Here is a 6,247-nt window from a genome sequence, read left to right as displayed (position 1 = left end):
ATCTATTATATCATAAACAATGTAGAATCAGAAATACATTGAACATACAATGGCATTTACAAATAACAAGATTCACACGTACACGACTGTATGGAGGAAAACTCAAAGAACTTCATTAAAATAGAAGGGAGAATTACAACCCAGCTATCTGACCTAGCATCATCCTCCCAGCATCAAAGCCCTCTTCACCTCATGAAAAGCAAGATCACCCAACAATACAATGCTTCTTCTCAAAGACAAACTATCAGTACTTCCTTACAAATTACAAAATTCCAGCCTCTAGATTTCTCAGATGAGGGATCCATTTATAGATGTTTGCAAAGGTGTGAGTCATCTTTGGGTTTTTGATAAGTGTCATTCTACTTGTAGTTCTTGGTTCCACTTGGAGATTTCTTGGATCTATTACTCATCCTTGGGTGAATCCAAAGAGGCAAGTGTCATAGAAGAAGTTTCTAGAAGATTCCATGAGCATTCACTTAGAAAAATGTCTCATAAATTTGTCCATTCTTGCTCATCACACCCCACAGAAGGCCTCTTAAGTATGCATCGTACTGTAGGAGTCAGTATGCATCGCACCCTGACAATGGAGGAATCAGTATGGTCCAATTTTTGCTAGTTCTGAGCGATTTTTCAGGCGGAACTTTTGGTAAATGATGTAATCAGTTGACCATGATCCTTTAGGGTATGAAACAACACTTTTAGGGGTTAAAGAGCCCTTGTTTTATCGACATATAAGATTGGGGTTGCAGTGTTGGGTGTGGAGCCTGATTATCTTCTATATTCAAAGGTATCGCCACATAGGACCCCAGTTCGAAATGGGGGCGGCAACGCCGCCCGTAAAATATTCGCTGCAGGGGGGGTCCAGGGGGGTGACTGTGACCTTTGGGAGCCCCCCCCTGGAGGGGGGTTTCGGGGGCAGCGCCCCCGAAGCTAAAAACAGCTGTAAAATTGCCTTGTAAAAGTATAGTAATTTCTAGTCAATCTGGGCCATTCATTAGGTCGATGATCTGACGGTAGAACTTATGTTTAGTTTAGGGTTTTTTGCCCTAGAAGGCAACCCCCTCTCTTTGTATGAGGGTATTGTATTTGAGGCTATGAGATAGATGTGTATTCTGTGAGCGAGGAATGGAGAGGTGAGACTGTGAGAGAAAACAGAGGATATTACAGCGGATTTGCTGTAGGTTGTGTCTCTTCATTTTGCTGGAAAATAGAAAGGAAGGATTGGCTGTTCGAGGTGGACGTAGCCCAAACTGGGTGAACCACGTATATCTTTGTCTCTCTTGTTTTGTGCATTTTCTGTGTTTATATTTCTGCAATATTTTATGTGTTCCATTGCTCCGTAATATATAATTTTCTAACATGCAGTGCCCAAATATGTCTATAACAGTTGCCCCGTAAAGCATGAAGTCGTAAATCTTTTGATGTCAGGTGAAATGCTTTATCATGAGGATCCGAGGTATTCAAATTGGAAGGTGACCTGTATAAGATACAGTACAATACATCATCATAAAATTATTTTCATGATCTAGCTGAGGCGGGCATTCCCATGCTCAGCTTTATAAATTCATTTTCATGTACATAGGATAGATAATCATTGACAGTTGCAGACTAGTGATTCTTTATATGTAGAGTCATCATCCCTTAGCTTGGATGATCATCTGTGTAGCTTCTGTGTACATTTGATGTCTTTATATTCCTGAATATATCGCAGCCCGGATGGATGAAACTAGATCCAGGGTCTTCAAACTCATTCAATCTTCGCCCTATGTACAAGTCGATCCATGTGAAAAGATGTCCTGAGGTTGAACATGGAAAGACATCGCCTGATTACCAGCAAATAATGTAAGCTATTAACAAGTGATAGAGGAGTCACCGATAATGATAATGACCCTCAAGGTACTACAGTACAATTCACATGCTGTGAATATATGAGCCGATGTCGAACACCACATAAACTCTTTCAGTCGAAGGCCATTGAGGTATACCTATCGTCGGAAGTGAGAAACTTGCCATTGAGGCATGCAAGCTTCAAAGTATTGAAAAAGTTGTTTCTAAGTCAAATTCTTGGATAATGAGTTGTTGTCGACAAGAAGTGACCCATTGTAGGAGGCCCTTAATGTATCCCACATCTACGACATGAAAGAAAGAAAATGATTTTCTAGAGGTGAAAACGATTTGATGATAGAAGGTTAAGGAATGGCGGTCATGAAAAATGAAGGGTGAAGGTATTGCAGTGGATGAGGTGTTAACTGGATGGTGAATTCTCTAAATGATTTCTCTTGAACATATCGGCGACACTGAGATGGATTGGTAGCGTTAACCCCAAAAGATGGATGGTATGGAGGACCAATGGTGATATGACCAGTGAACGGAATAACCCAACCCGACTCAATCATGGTGATGGAGTGAAAGTGTCATGTTCAAGAGCGACCTACTACTAATAAAGTTCTTCAAGTTTTCTTCCATTTTTCCCCAGTCATTGTTGACCAGTACCTCTTTATTTTTGTCAAGCTTGAGGAGGATAACATATGTTTGTTCTATAATTTTCCCTTCGGGCAAACCTGTCGCTATGTTTTAGCGAGCCTAGCAATAGTGAAACTCATTCTTGTCTGGGTGGAAAAGTTTGTCGCTATTGTTTTAATGAGTTTAACGACAAGGATAACTTGATCCTTTTCATGTTTAGAGAGTTTGAAAAGGGATGAAAAGGAAACTCCATCAGTCATTTTTCGTAGCATAATCCCTTAAGTCCGAAAAAGTATAAAATAATATGCAAGGGATGACTTTTCGATCACTGTAGCAAGCCAAAAAAGACAAGCGCTCGATCTTTTTTGTGGGATAATCCCTCAAGTCTGAAAAATATTAAAATATACTAGAGGGATGGCACTTCCAATCACTTTAGCGAGCTGGAGAGGCCAATTTCTTGACAATCTTTTCATATTTAGCAAGTCGGAAAAGTGTTTAAATTGGACTCATTTTTTGAGGAATGAGTGGTGTTTAGGGTAGCGAACTGGTTCCAGGTAATCTTGGAACTTCTCAAAACATGGTGATGTGAAGAGGTTGGCTAACAGGACCACTCGTCGCAACTATTCCTCAAAAGGTAAACAATCGAGTGGAAGTGTATGATCGGCCAAAAGAATGGAGGTGATGGTAGAAACAAAACCAAGGTTCAAAAGGCAGATCGAGGTGATCACAAAGGTTATTTACCGAGGGTGGATTCATTTTTTAATGACCTTGAACCGGGAGAAACTATGCTCAGTGGTATGTTTATTTTTTAACGAGCTTGAACGATGCGATAAAGTTGCTCATAACGGTAGTCAAAAACGTTCAATTCACCTTTTAACATGTTAGATTCTTTCATCGGTCGTTCAACCTGCTCAATTGCTCCATCAAATTGATTAGAAATACATATATATGCCTGAAAAATGAATTAAAAGCTAATATTTTACTTGAAGTATGTGAATAGTAACATAAAAAATAGTTTTACCTCTCATTTTTACCATTTCATTTCAAATTTGGGATTTTGGAGCTCTGGAGTGGTTTTCCCCCTCAAATTTCATCAGCTGATTTCGGGAGATCTGGTGGACTATTCTCTGCGCTGTCAAGACCAGGTAGGAGCTAACCCTGAGCTCTTCAATTTCATACCATCCTTCTTTGCTTCTGACCATGTTTTCCCATTCTTCTGGGCCCTTGGGGTTTGAAGAACTCATTCTCTATCCATTGCACCTGGTCTACATCGAAAAGTGCAATGCATACTGAGTTGGACATTGGCCAGTCAGTATGCATCTCACCTTGCTCAAAGGCAGGGTGCGATGGGCGCAGAAGGGAAACTTAACACAGTGATTTTTCATGAAATGTTTTCCTGTTTTTGCTCAAATTTGGATCCTAATTCATCTTTTGTTTGTGTTTCATATTTTTGTTGGATCAAGATGGTCATCACATGGCATGAACGCAAGCATGAAGAAGAGGACATGATTTCCTTGCATGATCAGGGTATAGTTACTGCATTACGAAACTGTGGTTTGCTCAAATTCTTCTGCATATCCAGCATGAGGCAACAAATCAGTTTGTTGCAGTATTTTCTCAATGCTTGGGATTCGATCAACCAGGTATTCCAAATCAGAGGCAAATCTATTCCATTGACAGTCGAGGATATCTACTTTCTGACACGGCTATCGAGGCATGGTGACCCTCTTTGAGTGGTTCAACCATCAAGAGATGGTCTTTGCGGAGTACCCATACATCGGATGGATTTTTGAGGCGACCCAGATTTGTCACTATCGGCTGGCGAACAATGGAGTGCTATAGGTAAAATGATTCAACCACATTTTTGTTTATCAGTTTTATAATGTTTTTTTGTTTTTAAATGTTACCAAGACTAATCAAACTCATATGTGTGTGCAAATATTGGGCTAGTGCGACCCATGGCACGCCCACGGGTGGCAGCAGACGTTCGAGTAGGAGAGGCTGTAGGGAGGGCTGTCCTTTGAGATTTGGACATATCAAAGACCCTAGCAGTGTTGCAGGATCAGATTGAGGGCCTTACTCTCTATATTCAGGATCTGAGGACCGATGAGTTACCCTTGAGGTTACAACGCCACACAATTAGTGTGCCCAGTCGATGGACCCAGCTTTTGTGCATGATCGCATAAGCGGTAACATGCTATCACCACCATCATTAGTCTAGGATGCTTTTCTACATTCATTTTTTGAGTTTCTTGGTCATATGACTGATTTTGTCTTGGACACAAAACATTTTGTAAAAACTATAAACAATTATATATTTTTGATTTTCAGAGTTCTATCTTGGTTAAATTATGCAATCCTAATGCAAATGTTAATGTAAAATGCTTTCTTTACAAATGCTGCAAATGTCTATCCAACACATAGTTTGCTAATGAATCGGTTAATGTGCCAACACATAGTTTGCTAATGAATCGGTTAATGTGTTTAATATTCTGGAAATGCGTTGATATTGAATGGAATCAAGATGTCTTTCCAAAATCCTGACTCTTAGGAACATACAATAAATAGCTAGGTTCTGAACGGAATAGACACTAGTAAGCTGTTGAATGACGAGTTATGAATCTAGCCTAACAACAAGTCGGTGTATGTCATGTGAAATGGTATCAGAGAGAAGTTCAATCAACGCACTATACTCAGTGATGTTATTCGTCGATCTGTCAATACATATCCCTCTGAAGCTTACTAACTTGCCGCTTGGAGCAAAAATGGCCCAAGCCGCGGAAGATAGGTTCTGCATATTACGACTAGCTCCATCAGTGTACCCAACAAATGATTCCAAAAATTCTGACATCTGCAACAAATGCAAAGTGGATTACCTAACCAAAATGACAACTCTAAACGAAAACAAAAATGTAACAAAGGCATGTATATAAAGAGATTACTACACTTAATCAAGCATAGTAACACTTAAGATACAACCTGTTTCGGGACTATGATAGTGGAATCCCATCACAATCTACCAGCTCGTAGGCTCCTTTTGTCAATACTCGCTTAACAACATAGGGGCCCATCCATAATGGTTCGAACTTACCTGCTTCCAATTTATCAAAGTCCTGATCATAGAGCAAGACCAGGTCACCTTCTGAGAAGACACGAGGCTTGACATTTTTGTCAAATTGCACCTTGAAATGTTTCTTATGTGCTTCATTCGCCAGCACAGCATCACGACTGATTTCATCCAAGTTGATTAGTTCGAAGAAACGAGCCTCTTCCTTTGAAGTTTCGAAAAGTAGATCAATTACGAGCTTGGGAGATGAAATTTCGCACTGAATTGGTAAGACTGATTCCAGACCATACACCCACTAAAAGGGTGTAAATCCGGTCGCATTTCTCACCGATGTCCTATATGCCCACAGAGCTGAGTACAGGATTAAATCCCAATTCCGTTTGTGGACTCCAATCATTCGCTGCAGCATGCACTTAAGGACTTTGTTGATCACCTCAACTTGTCCATTAGCCTGTGGATAATATGGAGTAGAACTATCATGGGACAGTCCTAATATGGCAGTCAATTCAACCATCATGTGATTGCGAAAATGCAACCCATGATCTGTGACTATAGCCTATGGAACACCAAATCTAGAGACTACATGATTAAAAAAGAAAAGAGTTGCCGTTTCGCCACTGTTGTTTAATGTAGGCATCGCCTCAGACCATTTTGTAAAATAGTCGATAGTGACTATAATATACCCATGGCCCCCAGCCGAGGTGGGGTTACATGTCA

The sequence above is a fragment of the Pinus tabuliformis genome, chromosome 5_2 (assembly GCF_031772625.1).
Source record: "Pinus tabuliformis cultivar Carrire ecotype Pingquan chromosome 5_2, CPIR1, whole genome shotgun sequence".
Lineage (NCBI taxonomy): Eukaryota > Viridiplantae > Streptophyta > Pinopsida > Pinales > Pinaceae > Pinus > Pinus tabuliformis.
The sequence above is the reverse complement of the archived record's forward strand: the minus strand, read 5'-3'. Positions refer to the sequence as shown.